Below are 17,996 nucleotides of genomic sequence, written 5' to 3'. Positions count from 1 at the left end.
GAATCCTGACTCCCTCACTTACCAGTTGTGGTGACCTTGAGTGGGTCCCTTACCTCGTCTGTGCCTTGGGGGAAGTGACAGTACCTCAGTCACAGGAGTGGGAGAGTCCACGGAGGGTGGGCGACCCACGCAGAGGGCTAGGAAGCACTGAGGAGGCTCCGTGTGCACCTGGGATGAAAGGAATTCTGGTTCTGGAGAGAATGATCAGCCTGAGAGTTAAAGCCACAGCAGTAGGTGAATTCACCAAGAGGAGTTTGCAGGGGGAGGAAAAGAGAAATGAGCCGCAGTGAGAAGCTTGAGACTGACTAGTCTGAGAAAGCAGAAGAACAGAGAAGGGGGAGAGATTCCCAGTGAAAGGAGTGAGTAACAGCATCTGATATGGAAGAGACTTGGAGGAAAATGAGGATGGAAATGTGGCCCCTGAACTTAACCATTAGAGATTCTTGGTGACCTTGGCAAATTCAGCCCCCTGGAGGGGCTGTGGGCAAGAAATTCTCATCACTGTGGATTGAAGAGGGCATGAGAGGGAGAAGATGCAGGATGCTCTTTGAATCTAGGCTCTGAAAGGAAGGGAGATGGAATTCAGGTGGTAGAATGGGACATGGGCAGACAGCTTGAACGCTCCCGTAAGTTGAGAAGGAGCTCGGTTTAAGGTACAGAAGAGAGAAGAAATGAGCTGCAGAACAGGACCCTTGAGGAGGAAAATGCCCCAGAGCACACAGCTGTGAAGAGGAAGAAGGGCAAAACCACTATTGCAGGACCAAATAATAGAAAATCCAAAGGAACAGGGCTTAACAAGAAGACATTTTCTCTCTCATGCTGAAGAAGTCTGGGGGAATCAGTTCTGAGCTGATTCAATGAGGTCAGGTACCCAGATTCCTTGTAACTACAGCATGAGTGACCTCCAGGCCCAAGTTTACCTTATGACCAATATGGCTGCCCCGTTCCAGCATTCATGTTCATATTCCAGCTAGTATGAAAAAAGGGAAGGAATCAGAGGTCAAACTCCCAAGGAAGAGACCCAGAAACACACAGATCACTTTCACTTATCACCTATTGGCTAGATCTTAGCATACGGTCACACATACTTGCATGGGAGACTGGAAAATTCAGTCTTAATTCTGGTGGCCACATATATAGCTCACAATCCTCATAAGATGGAAAAGGAGAGAATGGGTTTGGAGGAGGATAGCTAGTCATCTTTGCCACTGGTTATAGGCATGGAGATATAAAAATGAGGAGATTTCAATCAGATGGCTTTTATTTTTTTTTCTCTTTCTCTGTGAATTATGAGGCAAGGTCCCCAGTTAGGGTACGTGGCAAGAGATGTTTAGTCTGGGATTTGCAGTTTCCCTGCTTTCCACCATGTGACTAGGAGGGAGGGAGTGGGTCTTGGAGAAGGTGAGAGGAGTTCAACCGGGTTGTGTCCCAAGTTCAGGGGGAGCCCTGAGAGGCCAGGAGCCTACAGCCAGTGGGTTTCCAACTTCAGAGTGAGGTGGCTCTGGAGATGCCAAGCTCCAGGGTGTGGGCAGCCAAAGTGATTTGAAGGTGACCATCCTACACTGAGGGATGGAGGTGCCAGGTGAAGATTCCAAGGGGTGCTGAAGTTCCCCAGAATAATGGCTAACCTTGAGTGGGGGGAGGAAGTGTGATCCAGGTGCTGATGTCCTTGAAAGTGTGGGGTCATCAAAACGTTCCATGATGACCATGATGATGACTGTGTGCCTCAAAGGGAGATAAGATTTCATACAAAGTGGGAAGGGCAATGATGGTTGCAAATCTCCTGCGGGGCCAGAGGAACCAGTGCCCCCTTCCCCCCAGCAGACTCCTTACTGGGGGCAGTTCAGGGTGGAGAGGATATCCAGGAAGGCTTTGGAGGGAGGAGGGTAAATTGTGGGGGAGATCACGGGAGAGGCCACGTGGATGGAGAAGCTTGCAGTTGTGTTTGGTAATGAGAGGACCAGGAGTGGGGATTAGCTGGCTCCAGAGATCCAAATGGCATTTTGGACTAAAGCAGCTTTGAATCCCAGCTGTTGGTAGTCCAGCCTCCATTCACAACCCCTGCTCCCCACTGAAACAACCTGCTCCATCTTTTCTCAGAAAGTACTTCCTTGAGCCGAGTCTTCACCTGTCTCCTGATAACTTCTGTTCTATTCCTCGAGGCTCTGGGATACTGGACTCCAGCTGCCCAGTGTGGCCTCTCAGTGTCCCCAGACGGAGAGGGAGTGCCCTAGGGCCCTCAGTTTTGCAGATACGGGATTTGCATCCTTGCTGTTCAGCTGGGCTGTGGCCAGAGCACCAGCCATGGCATCCTCCTGGCTCTCAAGTGAATGTTAATGCCATACAAAGTTGCGTTTGCTCTTGAAGCAGTAAGCATAGCCATCAAGACACACAGGAAACCCCCTTGGCCACTTGTCAGCTGTATAATTTCGAGCAAGTACTCACGCAGTCTGGACTTCAGTTTCCACATTTGGATAGTGAGGGTAAGGATGAGAGGATTTATCTCTCTCCCTTTGGGGAAAGCCTTTCAAGATTACAGATTCATATGACTGCCTTTCCATCTCATTTCCCCCCATTTTTTCACTTTGCTAGCATGGTCCCAGGGAAGTCTTCTGCTGGATGTCCAGATACATTGTGATCCATTTCCTCCATCTCATCTTTCTAACTAGGACCCCTGAGGATGAGCAGTTTGTGGTTGGGTAGATCCGAGACTCCACCGCAGCTTCCGGTTTGGTTGGCCCCACCACATACAGTGATCTCCTAGGGAAGGTCAAGGGACCCATCCTTCTGTCTCAGCATCTGCCCTTTGCAGTCTCTTTCAGTCTGCTTTGTAAGGGCCTTAAAGCCTTAGAACTTATAGAACTCCGTCCCCTACCCCCCACCCCCCCAAGCCCCCCATGGTGAGGGAAATACTCTTAAATTCCTCCAGTGCCTACTTGCTGGGGGTTGGCGGTGGTGATCTCGGAGCCTCAGAATCCAGCCCCACAGCCCTGGCCCTGTCGAGGCCACTTCCGAGCTGGGCGACCTGGTGGGGCAGAGGCGTAGGGGTGCTTTGTCAGGGAACCGCAGCTGCCCGGCTGGAGGCTGGGAGGCCTGAATAGCTTCACAGCTCTGGGCCAGCTCGCTGAATGGGAGCTCGCCCCTCCCTGGCGGTGGCCCAGAATAGATGACATTTTCATTGCAAACTAACAAGGGGAGAAATCCAATTACCTTACAAAGGGTCTCCCGAAGGGGCCTCACAGCCTAGAGAGAAGGGGAGGGGAAGAGGGGGAGAGGGAAGGGAAAGGAGTGTGTGTGTGTGTGTGTGTGTGTGTGTGTGTGTGTGTGTGTGTAGGCTCCCACCCAAGGCAAGAGAAACAAAGCCCTAGGGGGCATGGGAGATATGCCTGGAGGCAACAGGTAGAACTGGGGACTTTAATTCTTTGCATTCTGCTAGGGGGTCTGCCAGGGAAGCTCCAGATCCCTGGAGGCTCCGGGCGGCCAGACCCCCTTCCTTTGAGCCACGTGGGCGGTGCAGGAGAGGGCACCCCTCATGCAAGCCCCAGCCTCTCTGATCCCTACTCTCTGCCGGTCAGACTGGGCTTTGCCAGACTCGAGTCATCGGGAATTCACTGCAGACTTTGCCACATCCAGTTAAACTATGAATCCTTTTTCTTTAAATTGTTTTGGAGTGTATTATTTAAGTTTAGATTTAAAAAGAAAAATTTCTATTCTAAATGCAGATAGAAAAAAGTAGAAGCTAATTCTAAAACGAAATATGATTCAATAACCCAATAGTGTTAAACCTCAGCTAGGTATTGGGGTGGCCCAGGGCTTTGGAGCTGAAAGCTGAGATAATCTAGGGGTGGGTGTGGTGGGAGAGGTGGGGGGCGGGGGCGATGCTAGCAAGTGTTTGCAACAAACCCTGACTCCTCCTGGGCCTAACCCAAGAGGATTAAAGAGTATTTTTAAAAAATCACCTCTCTTCTGGGCCCTGCCAGCCTTGGCGCTGGAGTGGTGGTGTGGTGGCATCAGCCTGGCTGCCCTTAACCTTGGTTGCCTACCTGCTCAGTGGGGAATAGGGGCAAAGGGAGAATCTACTGTATTATTGGACAAACCTGCTTTCTGTGCTTTGTGGGGTGGTCACTGGGGTCCCAGAAAGTGTGAGGAGCCTAGGGGAGGTAAAAACACGATGGTGGTCCTGATCTTGGATGGCCTCGGCCCACAGTGGCTTGAAGCAGGGTTTCGGTTCCTGGCCAGTGATTGAGGTTGGGTTGTGGCTGTGAGAGCACCAAATCCTAGCCACTAGACTAGTGGTCAGTGACAAGGCCCTGGTCCTTCGGCTTTGCAGAAAAGAATTCCCACAAAGATGGAAAGTAGTGAAACAAGTGAAATATTTATTAGGAAAAAAAGAATACATGTGGGTAGACACACGGGCAGGCTCAGAGAGAGAGTCGTGCCCTCGTGACAGTCTGAATCACTTGTATGGGGCAATCTTCCATACTTCCTTTGACCAATCATTTTGATTTGCCTGGTTCAGAGTCCATATTTGGTGTATCTCAGGATTTTCCCATGTGTGCGTGTGCATCTCTTAGCCAAGATGGATTCCACTGAAGAGGCCTCTGGGTAGGCTTTGCCACTTGGCATCACTCTGCTTTTGACCTCCAAGGAGCTTTTCTGCACATGTGTAGTCGGGGGAGGTCTCCTGACTTGGAGAGTGAGGAATATGTGGTCTCTTATCTTCTATCTGAGTAGGGCCCAGCCTCCTTTTCTCTCCTGTTACTCTTGTCTCAGAGTATCAGTCCACAGGGAATGAATTCAGACTGTTTGCCCTGGGGGCGCACCTGTCTCCTGCCTCAGTCCCAGGACAACAAGAAAGTCCAGTCTCCTGCTTTCCCCTTTGGACTTGGGAGGAAGAGCTACAGACCTCCTTTGGGAGGAAATTAGCATTTGCTTCCTCCAGCCCAGCCACAGCAAATCAGCCTTGAAAAGTTGGCCTGCCTCAAGGCCACACAGTGCGACCCATTGTGGGTCCTTCCCTGTCCCCCTCTCTTTAACCCAGCAAATTGACTTCTCCAGCCCAGAACGCCTGAAAGGTAGCCTTCAGGGAGGCACAGGGACCTGGGAGCTTTGGGGGTATTTGGGATTTTAGAGACGCCCCTGCCAGTAACTTCTCCAAACTGGGAACATTGCCTGCTTCTTCTGTCAAATGGAGGCTTTTAGGGGGAGCTTTGGTATCAAGGGAGTGTGGCCCCCAGGATGGGACAGCACCAGCTCCCACCCCTCACTCTTACCACCACCTCAAACCCTGGGGAAATTAAAGCAAACTGAGAAAGCGGCAGTGCTTGCCAGGGGACTGGCTCAGATTAAGCCCCAACCACTCACCACCAGTCAGGGACGACTCTGGGCTTTGGGGACTTCCTGCTCCCTGCTTCCTGCTCTCCAGGGCCATCCCTGCTCTCAGAATGCTGCAAGAGAGGAGATTAGGGATTGCAAGTCTGATCCAGAGAACCAGGGGCGCCCCAACCTTCAGGGGGTTCTCCAGTCAGGCAGATGCTTGGAAGGCAGAGGGGGGTGGTCTGCATGGGCTGAAGCAGTCAAAGAAGCTTAGAGAAGGCGAAAAGAGAGTAGTTAAACTAATAAAGCCTTTCCTAAGCATTTACTCTGCGTGGTGCCAGGCATTTCAATACTCTAGGAGGTACTGAGGCTGGGTGGCTGGCTTGAGACCATCAGCTAATCAGTAGCAGAGTTCACCCTGTATTTCCTTGCCATCTACCCATTTCTGGTCCCTATTTTTCACCTCTATGGCATTTGACCCTGCTGAAAGCCCTTCCTTTTTTTTTTTTTTTTTTTTTTAATTAATCCTACTTGCTTATAGTATAGTAGTACTTGCATTAACATACAGCTGGAAGAGTATTGTTAATTTTATTTTATTTTATTTTTTAGGCTCTTTATTGGAATATAATTGCTTTACATTCTTGTACCAGCTTATGAGGTACACCAAAGTGAATCAGCTGTATTTATACACATATACCCATATTCCCTCCCTCCTGTGACTCCCCCCCACCCTCCCTGTCCCGGCCCTCTAAGGCATCACCCATCATCGAGCTGATCTCCCTTTGTTATACAGCAACATTAGCTATCTATTTTACAGTTGGTAGTATATATATGTCTATGCTACTCTCTCACTTCGTCCCATCTTCCCCTTCGCCCCCCGCCCCCCAACCCTCAAGTCCATTCTCTGCATCTGCATCCTTATTCTTGTCCTGTCACTGGGTTCATCAGTACCTTCTTTTTTTTTTTTTTTTTTAAGATTCCGTATATGTGAGTTAGCATACAATATTTGCTTTTCTCTTTCTGGCTTACTTCACTCTGTATGACAGGCTCTAGGTCTATCCACCTCATTACATATAGCTCCATTTCATTCCTTTTTATAGCTGAGTAATATTCCATTGTATATATATGCCACATCTTCTTTATCCATTCATTTGTTGATGGGCATTTACGTTGCTTCATTGTCCTGGCTATTGTAAATAGTGCTGCAATAAACATTATGATACATGTTTCTTTTTGGATTATGGTTTTCTCTGGGTATATGCCCAGTAGTGGGATTGCTGGGTCATATGGTAGTTCTATTTGTAGTTTTTTCAGGAACCTCCAAACTGTTTTCCATAGTGGCTGTACCAACTTACATTCCCACCAATAGTGCAGGAGGGTTCCCTTTTCTCCACACCCTCTCCAACATTTGTTGTTTCTAGATTTTGTGATGATGGCCATTCTGACCGGTGTGAGGTGATACCTCATTGTGGCTTGCATTTCTCTAATGATTAGTGATGTTGAGCATCTTTTCATGTGTTCGTTGGCCATCTGTATGTCTTCTTTGGAGAAATGTCTATTTAGGTCTTCCGCCCATTTGTGGATTGGGCTATTTGCTTTTTTATTAAGCTGCATGAGCTGCTTGTATATTTTGGAGATTAATTCTTTATCCGTTGCTTCGTTGGCAAGTATTTTCTCCCATTCTGAGGGTTGCCTTCTTGTCTTGTTTATGGTTTCTTTCGCTGTGCAAAAGCTTTTAAGTTTCATGAGGTCCCATTTGTTTATTCTTGATTTGATTTCCATGATTCTAGGAGGTGGGTCAAAAAGGATCTTGCTTTGATGGATGTCATAGAGTGTTCTGCCTATATTTTCCACTACGAGTTTTATAGTGTCTGGCCTCCATCTTTGCTTCTCAAGACTGCTTTGGCTATTTGGGGTCCTTTGTGTTTCCATACAAATCATAAGATTTCTTGTTTTAGTTCTGTGAAAAATAACCCTTCCTTTTTGAACTCAGACTTTCTTGCTTTCAGGACTCCCCTCTCTCCCTGGCCTCTTCCTGCTTCTCTGAGCATTCTATGTGCATCTTCCTGTGAATCCAACCTGGGCCTCTGCTGCCAGGGATGTGTGTGTGAGTGTGTGTGTGTGTGTATTTTAAAAATACATAGTCTGTAGTCTACTGGAGTACTGTAATTTGGCAGGGTTGGTCCCATCCACTGAATACACTTGGGGTTCATTCCTTAACCTTCTCATCTATAACCAGTCTCATTGTTTTAATGTTATCTCTTCCCTGATGACTCCCAAATTTATTTCCATCCCACGGCCTATAAGACACATCCACCTGGACACCTCAACTCAAAAACACAAGAGACCATCAACTGAACTCAAGTTTCCTCCAAACTTTCTTCTCACCATGAAATCTTCTGTCCCAGGCCCCCAAAGTGGAAACTCCTGGGTCCTCATTGATCCACCTCTGTCCTGACACCTCTCATCCCCCTTGGTGACTGAAACCTGCCCCACGCCCCATTGTCATCCTACCCAGTGACAAAGGTAGTTCTGCCTCTTAAATCCCTCTTGTGTCAGCACTCCCTAAGTCTCTGGTGTCTAATACTAACTATTGAAGAAGATGCCTAACAAGTGATATTGCTCAGTCTTTCTCTCGCAAAGAGAACCCCTGTAGCATAGAAATCTCCCTGCTTAAGGCCTCCTGTGGCCTTCCCTCACTAAAATGCATATTACTGGCTCTTCCAGATTCACTTACTTGTGTACCCTACATCCCACTATAAGCATTTATCTATAGACTCCTGTCTTTTCATCTTTATTCACTCGTTTATCCAACAAATTATCTATCTATCTATCTATCTATCTATCTATCTATCTATCTATCTATCTATATATCATCATCTATCTTCTATCTATCCATCTATATATTTTAGAAACTGTTTATTTTTGATCGATCTTAGTTTTATTTTCTGTTTAAGAGGCTGGGGAAGAACAGCTTAAAGCCACTCAGTGGTCATTCCTACCAACTCAGTAGCCTGAGCAGTGGGAACTGCAGACCTGTTTTGAGCAGCGGGCTGAGGGCTCTGTCTTCTGTCGGGAACTGAATAGGCATGGAGGGGCCCTGTGCCTTTAGGCCCACCTGCGACTTCATTATGAGTAGCAGTAAGTTCAGGAGCTGGAGCACTCTGTTCATCTTGAAGTTCCTCCTTGTCACACAGCCTTTCTGGCAGCAGCCTGCTCTTCCTTTTCCATCCATTCAGGACGTCTGTGGAAGCAGAGATTGGGCATGACCTCCCATGGGTGTTCACAGGAGATGGTGCCAGGCATGTGAAGAACTTCCCGGGCCAGCATCCATCCCATCAGACCCCCTGGGTGAGCTCCCTTGTTGCTGCAGGGGAAGGCAGTGTCTGCAGGGTGCAGAGGAGAGTCTGCGTCACACAGAGCAATGGTGGGCAGGTTACCGTGAGATGCCCCTGTGAGAGGCTGGCGGTCAGCCTAGGGATCAGTAACCACTGGAAGTCTGGGCTCCCAGCAGGCTGCCTGGATCTGAATAGTGAAGGTTCCAGGAGTGAAGCGGCCAGCTATAGGCGTGGCCCCAGTGGCAGCAGCAAACTTCAGTACAGGCTGCTGGCCAGTATTCCTGGGGGATATGACACTGACATCAGCCAGGTTTTCAATGGCGACAGTGGCATGAGCCGCCAACCAAGGCTTCTTCCAGGTCCTCTCCAGATTTATGATGTAGATGCCATCACTTTTCCCTTTGTAGATGTACTGTTTCTTTTGGAAGTCAAGGTTCATGCCACCTGGGGTTCCAGACATTGTGAACGTTGCTCTTCAGGTTGTGACGGGTTGGACCCCTTTATAAGTAGCATGGAAAGGCCAACAAATATTTGTTTGATGTCAGTTATAAGTCAGGCCCTGGGCTCAGCGCTGGGGGAGAAAAGGATTAGGCAGATCCTGGCCCTGCCTTCACGGAGCTGGAGTCTAGTCTTCACGCCATTGCATGTGCTATTCTGCCGTGCAGATATACACCTTTTCCATCTGGAAAATGCCTGCTCATAAACAGGAGGCCTTATGTTTCCTTCCCACACACTGATGGATCATCTTGTGCCCCCTCAGAGTAGACACAGTGCACTTGAAGGACACCTGAATCAAGACCTAGAAATAGGACATGGATAGGACAACAGATTTTGTTGTTGTTGTTGTTGTTATTGTTGTTGTTGTTGTTGAAAATGACAGAAAACCAACTCAAACCAATAGAAAAAGGAATTTATTGGTTCATATAAGCAGGAAGCACAGAGGTGGAAGTGGCCCCTGGGACTGCAGGGATGTCACTCATGTTGCCAGGACTCCCTCTGCCCCTCTCCTCAGGCCCTCTGCCCTGATCTTTTTTTACTGCAGGAGTGGGGAGAGGAGTGGGATGTGGCTGCAGAAAACTGTAGGCTTACCTCTATCCAGACTAGTGAGTCCCCTAGAAAAAAGCTTTTCTCTCCTAGCATCCATATAAAAATCTTAAGGAAGGGTTGTAATTGGCCCAACTTGGATCAGGTACTCATCCCTGAATGAATAACCAAAGCAGAGGGATACAGAGCTCTGACTGGCTGGGCGTGGATCACATACCCATCACCGTCGCCTGGAGGGCAGGGTAATGTGATTGGCAGCCCAAGCAAAACTGTATGGAATTCTCCAAAAGAGGGTGGGTGCTGTGAACAGGAGAAGGAGGAAAAGGATGTGGGGCAGACCAAAAATTTAAATTCTACTACAGACAGTGAGGGGGCAGAACGAGATCCCTGCTCCATGATTTTCTCCATTGCCCCACACAGCCTTGTAGCTAGATGGTCAAATAGAACATCCCTGAGCACAGGTATGACCCTAAAATGGTCCAGGTCCTCATTCTTGCTCATCATTGTACAGGAACTGTTAATGGTAGAAACATTTCCTCACTCCTGATAGTTCTTTCTAGATTTCTTCCAGCCACAAGGGAGTAACAGGGGCAGACTTACCCAGAACACTGGGCAAAACAAACAATACAACAGGTTTTAGACAACAGACAACAGACAGCACAGGATTATGATTCTTGAGAGAAGGGAAACAAATGAGGTGAGTGCTATCAGCACCCTGGCTTTTTGCCGGGAGGTGATTTCTGATCTGTGGTATAAAGATGAGGAAACTAAACAGAGCCTGGTGATCTTGTGAGTTGATGAGACAGAGAACAGAGTTCTGGAAATTGAGGTGGCTAGGATTTGCGAGGCAGAGTAATGGAGAAGAGGGATCTTTGCAGAGAAAGCCCTAGACATCTGCATAGTATTCACTTGAGTCTTGGACTGAATACAAATTTGTGTACGTGGAGAGTTTAATTCCACAAGGCTGGTCAAAAAACAACTTCCAGGGAAGCTGTAAGATAAAAAAATTCTCAGAGCTCACACAGGATGGGGAATCATTTGATTTCCTACTAAGCAGGGTGGAAAGACATTGTTGAATATATGAGGCATTTATATATTTGATGACAGATGCCATAAGGATCATATTTCATAATGGGACGAAACTACCTCTAGAAGAAAAGCTACCCTAGTCCTACCTTTTAAAGGCTTAAAAACAAGCCTCTAAAAGGTCATCCTAGTCTTTTAATGGCATACCAGAGCAGAGTCCAACCCTCTTTAATGGACTACAACAGAATCCAGTACTCAAAACCAAACTTACATGGTGCAGCATTCAATCAAAAACTAATAGGAATGCAAAGAAGCAGAAAAATCTGACTTGTAACTAGGAGAAAAATAAATCAATGGAAATGAATTGAGAAATGACAGAGAAGATGGAGTTAGTATTCAAGGATACTAAAATAACTCTTACAAATGTACTTACTGTGCTCAGTGATTTAGAGGAAAACATGAACATAACAAGGAAAGAAATCATTGATAAAAAGACCCATATGAATTCCTAGAAATGAAAAGTATTTGAGATGAAAATTTCCCTGGACAGGATGAACAATTATTTAGACACTGCAGAAGAGGTGGTAAACCTGAAGATGTAACCTTAGAAACTGTTCAAAATGAAGCAAAGAGAGAGAAAAGATTGAGAAAAAAATCAACAGCATCTCAGTGACCTATGAGGCAATATCACGTAGCCTGGCATACGTGAAACTGTAGTCCCAGAAGGAGAGAGTAGAGACAGAAGAAATATTTGAAGAAATAATTGGCAAAATCTTTTCAAACTTCATAGAAACTGTAAATCCACAGACCAAAGAAGCTCAATGAACCCGAAGCAGGGTAAACACCAAGGAACATTACAATCATATTGCTGAAAACCAGCAACAAAGACAAAAGGTTGAAAGCCATCAGAGAAATTTAAAAAAAAAAAGAAAGACATTATGTGCCCAGGAACAAAGATAACAAGTACACAGACTTCTCATCAGAAACTATGCAGGTCAAAAGACAATTAAACAACATCTTTGAAGTGCTGAAAGGGAAAAAAAAAACCTGTTAATCTAGAATTCTCTTTCCACGAAAAATATCATTCAAAAATGAAGATGGAATGAAGATTTTTTTCATACAAATGAAAGGTGATAGAATTTGTTACCAGCAGGCCTATGTAAGAAATATTATAGGAAATTCTTCAGGAGAAGGAAAATGATACCAGGTAGAAACTGGATGTACACGAAGGAAAGAAAAGAGCAAGAAATGATAAACATTTGGGTAAATAGAAAGTATTTTTTAAAAGATAATTGACTGTATAAAGCAAAAGTAATAATGCAATATTTGGAGATTTATAATATATGTAGAAAATGTCAAAATTGCTGTCTTGGGAATGTCTTATGGGCTCTGCAAAGAGTGTCAGTGGGGTAAACGGACACAGGGGACCAGGTTCAGGCACTGGGAAGCCTCCTGGCTCTCACCTTAAAAAAAAAAAGGAAAAGGAAAAGAAAAAGAAAATGTATGACAACAATGGCATGAAAGATGGAAGAGGAGAATGCAAGTGTATTTTTGTAAGGTTCTTATTTGTATGTGAAATAGAATAATATTATTTGATGGCAGACTGTGATATGTGATATGGAGCAAGCATATTGTAAACTGTAGGGCAATCACTAAAAGTATAGATGCTAAGCCAAAAGCAGAGATACAATGGAATCTTGATGTTTCATTCTGTGTGCAGGGAGCCCTGTCATCAGCATAACACACCTGGCGTCTCTGCTCCCTGTTCCTCCTCCTGCTCCAGCAAATAGTGAGTGGCTTACCTGGTTGGTGAGTCAGGCTTGGGTGGCCCAGCCCTTTTCTCTGGGTACAAGCTACCTGCACGGAAGCTGTGCCCTAGTAGGTTGGGGAGGCTGGTGATGGTGCACAGTTGCCTGTGACATTGTCAGCAAGACTGACTAGTTCTAGATTTCCACAAGGTTGCCCACTTAACCCACAGCCGTGAGCCATGTTCTTTAGCATTTGCTTCATATGTAGTAAATGTGATATTTGGTCTCCATCTGCCTTGCTTCTTTGTCTAAGTTTTTAATTGGTTTAGAAATCAGTATTTATTGAGATACTCCCTCTGCCACACATCACAGTGGGTGGTTTATCAGTCAACTTCCTGACAGAGGGAGGGTGCTCCCCCCCTTCCCCACCTGCCTTGTGCAGTTGACCTGGAGCAGGGAGGGAGCCGTGGTGGAAAAGGTGACGAGGAACACCCTGGTGCTGGACCCCTGGGCTCACGGAGGGCTGGAGGGGCCTCAGGCGAGCCTGGCAGGGAGGGAGGTCCTCGGTTTTCCTCCGCTCACTCTCTGCTCAGAGTCTCCAGTGTCTCCCCAGGTGCTCCCAGCCAGGCAAGCTATGGCAGAGGCACAGACGGGGGCAGAAGACCTGGGTTCCTTGCCCAGCAGGGCCACTACCTCATTGTGTGACCTTAACCAAGTTATGCCTCCCTCTCCAATCTGGCCTGAGTTTCCTCATCTGAAACAAAAAGGGTTATGCTAGACAGTATCTAATAGTGGCTCCTCTGATCTTTTATTTTTATTTTTAAAAAATACTTATTTATTTATTTGACTGCACCAGGTCTTAGTTGCGGCATGTGGGATCTAGTTCCCTGACCAGAGCTTGAACCCGGGCCCCCTGCATTGGGAGCGAGAAGTCTTAACCGCTGGACTACCAGGGAAGTCCCCCTCTGGTCTTTATGGTGTCCGTGTCCAGAAGACAGACTTCAGCCTAAGGCTACATTTAGACTTATTTTGTTTGGCCTACGCTGTGTTTGATTCTTTTTTCCTAGGTGGTTGCTAACATTGGGAAGATTTCACATACAAATCAATTTCTAGCTTCTCTTTAAAAAGTCTGTCTTCATTGTTGCATAGAAATAATAAACTGGACTTAAGCAGCCACTGGCTCCTTTAGGGGTACGTGGCCTCTGCAGGTGACCACAGTCGCCACTTGGCCACCGCCATCATGGCGCTGCCCGCTTGCCCTGCAGCACTTGTCCGGGGGCCTCTGCAGAGACAGTGGGAAAGCTGCGCCGTGAACCCTGGTCTCTGGATTCCCAGGCAGAGTGATTTCTGCTATATTCTGAGGCCTGTTTGACTGTGCCCAGATAGGACAGGAGAGAGGAGTGACAGTATTTCAGAGCTGCCTGAGGTTACACTCAGGGAATCTGGACTTAGGGTGGGGAAGTCACAGAACTTCACAGGCTCTGTGGGTCCTGGTGTTCCACAGTGGACCCCATACAGGAAACACAAGCGCAGTCAGAGGTCCCTGGCCTCTCCATAGGTCCTCTTCCTCCCATCCCCAAATAGGGGCTGAGCCAAGAGGCTGGGGTGAAAGCCCCTCCCCCACTGACAGCTTTATAGATCTCTCCCCATCCCTCACCCGTGTGGTTAAATCATTGCCAGAGGCACAAGGTCGGGTCACCAGCTGGCTGCCCCACGCTGAGGAGGCCAGTGGTGGTGTTGGGGAGGGGGTGTGGGGAGCCTGTGGGAGTCCCTGCCTTCCATCTCCACAGCCCCGGATCCCACACTCCCCACCCAGCAGACCCTCGGTGTAATCCAAAGGTTCCTATCCTAAGTGATGCTGAGAAGTTATCCCAGCTCTGGTGACAACCTGGCCCAGGGAAGGCTCAGGAGCTCTGGGAAGGTCAGACAGACCTGGAGTTGAATCCTGGCTGTCCACCAGCTATGTCCACCAAGGTCAATTACTAAATGCTCTGAGCCTCAGTTTCTTCGCCTGTCACCTGGGACAAATAATAACTCCTACTTCTCAGGGATGCTGTAAAGATGCAATGACAGAGGGACCATGGACATGGAACGGCATGTCCACTACCACCTGGTAGGCTCTCAATAATTGTCTGTTTTCTTTCCCTTCTTTGAGCCCCAGGGAGCTATTCCTGGGAGTTCTCCGCTAAGCTACTGGGTTTCTGTGTCCTACAGGCAGACAAAAGAGCCTAGAAATGACAGCATGGAAATATGATATACTTTAGCTTATTTAGGAGAGAAAACTAGAAAACAGCTCCTATTAAAAAAAATTAATCTCGTAGACTAGTCACAATTTACAAAGCCCCACCCCCTGTATCTCCCTCAGTCTCCATGGCCATTGTATGGGAGTGCTGTAACTGTCATCCCCATTTACAGATGGGAAAACTGAGAGGCAGAGTGGCTCAGTGAGTTGCTCAAGGTCACAAAGCTAAGTGCGGGAGGTGGCCTTTGTTGTCAGTTTAGGTCTGGCCATGGGGCATGGCTCTGCCCTCCCAAAGACTCAGCTAACGTGGTGGGGGAGGGCAGGCTCTGGCTGCCTCCATCTCCCAGCTCCCCTGAAAAGTGGGGCACTTATTCCCCAACCCTTTGCCCCAGCTGGAATATTCTTGCTGAATAAACACAGCCTTCTCACCTTTCAAGGCTGGTAGAAGTGTCACCCTCTCCGGGAAGTCTTCTCTGACTTCATCTCCCCTAAAGATTTTCTCCTTCTCTACTTTGACTTCTATGGTGCTCCCAGTACTCACCTCCCAAGCCCATGGGCTTCCTTACCTGCCTGCTCAACAACTTCTCTCCCTGGATGGAAGCCTGGATGACAGCCCCCTGGAGGGTGTAGTCCATGCTAGATTTCCAACCTCTGTCCACAGGCCACCTTCCTCCTACCTCTCTCCCTTACCCAGTGCAGGATGGACAGTCCACAGGTATAACCCTTTAGCAGTTTGTATCAAAAGCCTTAAAAAGTACATATGCTCTGACCTAATAATTAAAAGATATATGTATAAAAATGCTCATCATAGTGTTATTTCATAAAGAACAAAAGTTGGACAGAGCTTAAATATCCAATAGGGGATGTGGGGTTAAATATATTATGATGCTATACCTGAATATTTGGAATATATGTAGCAGTTAAAGTGATGAGCTAGATCTATATTTCACTGGCATCATACTGTATTGCGTATAAAAAGGAGACCATGAGAAAAGAAGTAGAGAGTGATTTCTCTCTCCCCGCCCCCCATATATGTATGTGTGTGTTTGTGTGCGTGAGGTGTCTGCATGTGCATAGATAAAGATAGATACAGTATCTACCAAATGTTTACAGAGTTATCTCCTGGTGGTGAGATTAATGGGTGATTTATAATATTTTGCTAATCTACACTTTTCTGCTGTGAGTTACTTGGGAGATTGAAGAAACAGGAAAAACATTTATTTTAGAGCTGAGTGTCACAGGTTGGACTCCAGGAGTCTCTGCAGGCGCCGCACATGAGAGACCAAATGAGGCCAGGTGAGACCAGGTGGGGTTGTGGACAGGGCGGGCAGCAGGGGCGGCGAGGCTGGCTCCAGCTCACCTCTGGTCAAGCCCGAGCCGGCTGAATGACATCAGGTTTGGTTCTTGGCCTGCGTCGCGTACTCAGTCTCCAGGAGGCACCTTGTAGCCAGGTGATTGTCCTGCCCCAGCCTGCACCTGCTCCATTAATCTTCCCTGTCCCAATCCGGCCGACAGAGCCCACTCTGTCTGTTGACCTAAGAGGAGGGTGCCCAGGGCCCAGGGAGGGGCTCCTGCTCCATACCTGCCGTTGCTCAGCAGCTGAGCCGGGAGCCCTCACTGGGGGCCAGGTTTGTCAGCGCTGATGGATGGGGAGCTGCAGGAAGGCCACTCTGTCCTGCCACCATCGCCCCACCTCCCCTGGCCCATGCTGTTCTTTGGAGCGTTCGTCTCCTAGACAGGATGGTGATGAAGTCCAATCTGCAGATGTCTGTGACCCACACACAGACCCCTCCCCAAGTGCACATCTGCGGTACCACAAGTTTTCTCATTTAAACCTCCCCTAAGCCTGGGTCAGATGCTAGCTTTTTTATAGACGAGAAGATGGAAACAATCAACCTAGCAATTCAAATAACAAGGTAGAGCTATATTTCATTGAGGTTGAAAGATATTTGTAATATATTAAGGTGAAGTAAGCATAGTATGACAAAAGTAGACTATCATTTTCCCCCTGTAATATATATTGACATATGGAAGGATGTATACCAGTTGTTAAGACTGACGGAGCTGATATCTGAACCAGGTGTTTGGGCTCACATCCCATGCCCATTTCACTCTCTGTCATTGCCTCTTTGTCCTGAGGTTCTTCCCTCCTTCAAAGTTTCACTTCCTTCAGGTGGCCTCATGGGATTCCTCCCCCAACCGGGCTTGGGCCACCTCAGTCTTCTAAAAACTCTGTCCTCTGAGGAGCCCTTAGACTGGATACTGCCCATTGCAGGAAGTTTGTGTTCACCCCGATGTCTGTACTTCTGAGAGCCCCCAGCTGCTACCATGGGGTCTTTGCCCCCATGGCACTAGATGAGGCCTCCTTCCTCCTCATCTCCTCTGGCATCATCCTGGTGGCACAAAGTCCAGGGCTCAAAGCTCATACACTCAAAGAGAAATCCCCTCACTTAGATTCCATTTATTCCTCTTTTGCACACAATCCCATTCGTCTTGGATAACTGGATCCCCAGGCCACAGGTTTCTAGATATTTTGTAGTGGAGTAGTTTGCAAGTTGCCTCGTCTACTGTCTTACTTAAACTCCAGTTTTTCCCACTTAGCAGCATATTGTGAACATTTCCTCTTTTAATAAGCATTATTTTACAACATAATTTTCAATGGGGCATAGTAACCCATTGAATATATATAATAATCTAATATATATTAGAATATATAATAATCTAATCTGTCCTCTATGGTTGAACCTTTCTTTTGTATCATATTTTGTAATATGTATCTAATTTTGTATGTATCTAATTTTTTAGATACATATCTAACAATCTAATATTTAAATGTAGTATGTAATTTAAAATATAATCTGTCTAATATATAATAATATAATTTGTTCTCTATGATAGAACATTTTCTTTGTATCTTAATTTTTTACCATTATAAAAGATAGTGTTATGAATACCTTTGTTGGCACATTTTTATGCAATTTCTGATGATTTCTCTATGAGGAATTACTGGGTCAATAAGTTTGACCATTTTCAGGCATTTGATAATACTGTCAGCAAGAGAGGATGGGTCCATTTTTAAAATAATTAAAGTAACATATGCACATGATGAAAAATTTTTAAATACAGAAGGGCAGTAATCATGACAGTAGCCACAGCTGACCTTCACTGATGGTCTCATGCAGTCTCCTACTTGTGTATGTTGTTATAGCATATATAGTGCATACTCGCTGGACATTGTATCATATCGTAGATCCTATGAGAGAGGCACTATCATTATTCCTA

General features: G+C 46.7%; 1 pseudogene; it reads right to left on the bottom strand.

The window, feature by feature from the left end:
* Positions 1-8,291: 8,291 nt before the first annotated feature.
* On the bottom strand, positions 8,292-9,114 carry LOC130854226 (40S ribosomal protein SA-like; annotated as a pseudogene).
* Between the last annotated feature and the right edge of the window lie 8,882 nt (positions 9,115-17,996).

This window comes from Hippopotamus amphibius, chromosome 5 (assembly GCF_030028045.1).
Source record: "Hippopotamus amphibius kiboko isolate mHipAmp2 chromosome 5, mHipAmp2.hap2, whole genome shotgun sequence".
Classification (NCBI taxonomy): Eukaryota; Metazoa; Chordata; class Mammalia; order Artiodactyla; family Hippopotamidae; genus Hippopotamus; species Hippopotamus amphibius.
Note: the sequence above shows the minus strand (reverse complement) of the source record. Positions and strands in the feature narration are given on the sequence as shown.